The 1,889-nt window shown below is 38.6% G+C and overlaps 1 protein-coding gene across 1 annotated transcript in view; it reads left to right on the top strand.

Annotated features, from left to right (window-relative positions):
• The window catches only part of LOC118420513 (zinc finger protein 239-like), a 27,041-nt gene that overhangs the window by 678 nt on the left and 24,474 nt on the right, over nt 1-1,889 (top strand). The gene's annotated exons all lie outside the window — the stretch shown is intronic.

The following is a 1,889-nucleotide window of genomic DNA, read 5'->3' as shown; positions in this document are numbered from 1 at the left end:
GCTGACAACGTGGGCCCATGTAGGTTTATATAGGCCGCGAGGCATCTAAAACAAGAAATCTTTTTAAAAAAGCTGTGCCTTGCCGCGTATTTTATGTTATTTTGGTAAGATAGACTAGATTCTACGCTTAAAAATCCCGAGTTCCACATGTCGCCCCCTCCCCCCTCATTATCATAATTTATGTCAGATGAATTATTGGCACATTAAACAGGTTTTGTAAAACTTTTTGACCCACAATGAATATGCATTATTTTTTATTACAAACTAAGTTCCTTCTGATGCAATTTGTGATATATATTTATATAAACATGGTGAGTTAAAGCGTAGATTTATTACGCTGGACCACATACAGTAACATGCGTCTAGAAGAGCGTTTTAATACTCGCCTGGAATGTACTATTGTCTAACTAAGCCATGAAACTCGGCAAGGAAAGAAGGGCCTTTGGAAGGGGCTTTGGAAGGGCTGGGTTAAAAGGTCCGTCCATTGATCCATGGAAAAAAGCTGGCGTAAAGCCTTGCCTGGCGGCAAGGCAAAAAACAGTGCAAAAAAGAAAGCCCGATAAAACTCGTTTAAATAACGTCAAAAACAACCAGAGCCTAACGTCTGCTTGGAGAGTATCCCTATGCTACCAACTGCGGCAACAAGAAGCCATTGTCTGAAATATGCAATAGGCTCTTCTTCCATTGACCTTTTGACTCGACAAAACAATCTCGAACAAAGGAATTCGGGTTTACGTGTTGGGTCGGCCATACCAAGGAGGTTATCTCTGAATAACCTCATTGGTCATATATTGTATTTCTCCTTGATAGGGGGAAGGCAAAAAGAGAAAAACAAGGAACACAAGAAAGACGAATAGGTAACCTCAAAAACACCCATAAGAGAGGGTTTCACTTTGTATGCCTTTTTCCGTGAGACGTAGCGAGCTATTTATGAAAAAGAATGTTTATTGCAAGTTAAAGTTCTTGCCCGAGGGCCAATTGCAGGTACAAACAAAATTTAATTCACCGTAATCGTAGCGGCCTGTACCATTTATGAAGTGTAAATTGGTCACTTTAGATTAGTGTCTATATGACTCCTGCCTGTCCAAATACTATGTACTATTAAATAGGGGACTTTAGCCAAGTTAGGAATGAAAGCCTATAGTAGAAGTTACTAGTAATTGGCATAGGACAGAACTGTTGGATAGACTGCAAGACAGGCACAAAAAATTCTGATCTTCATGTTATAAAAAGGATTGTTGAAAACTAGGCTTCAAATGACAATATGTCACATCGACTATCATAATTCTACCAGGTGCCATATTACCGCCACGCAAAAAAACGCTAGTATAGAGGTCTTCCCAAGATTGTCTTGAATACCAAATGTTAGATATCCTAAATGTAATACAATTCAGATGTTTAGGTGTTAACGTTGAAGACAATCTTGAGAAGGCCTCTATAACAACGTTTTTTTTTTAGATGGCGGTATAATGGCCCCTGGTGGAATTATGCGAATGCATGTTATATATTTAGTAAAAGAATAGGCATAAGAAAATTTATAAAAGAATCTTACTGTAAGACTAACATTCTAGTGGAACTTTATGAGATACCCGTAAGAAAAATAGTCTTGCTTCTAGAAAATTCAGTAAGAAAAAATATTTCTTAAATCGTGGAAAAGTCTGTTTTCTTATAGTCAGAAAATTAATATATTCCCACTCACGTTGCCTCAGTGGAGAGTTAAGAACTGGGGTGAGAAGACCGAGGCACCGGGGATATCCGAGATTCCATGCTTACCCGTAACTTAATTAGGGGTGGGTGGGTGAGTGGGCTGAAAATTTCTGACTGAACGTTCCCATGCTCCCCTTTTTAACTTCTTTCTATTTTACCATAAAGTGTGACACTTGCTTCGA

The sequence above is a fragment of the Branchiostoma floridae genome, chromosome 8 (assembly GCF_000003815.2).
Source record: "Branchiostoma floridae strain S238N-H82 chromosome 8, Bfl_VNyyK, whole genome shotgun sequence".
Taxonomy (NCBI): Eukaryota; Metazoa; Chordata; class Leptocardii; order Amphioxiformes; family Branchiostomatidae; genus Branchiostoma; species Branchiostoma floridae.
This window is presented reverse-complemented; position numbering and strand designations above follow the sequence as displayed.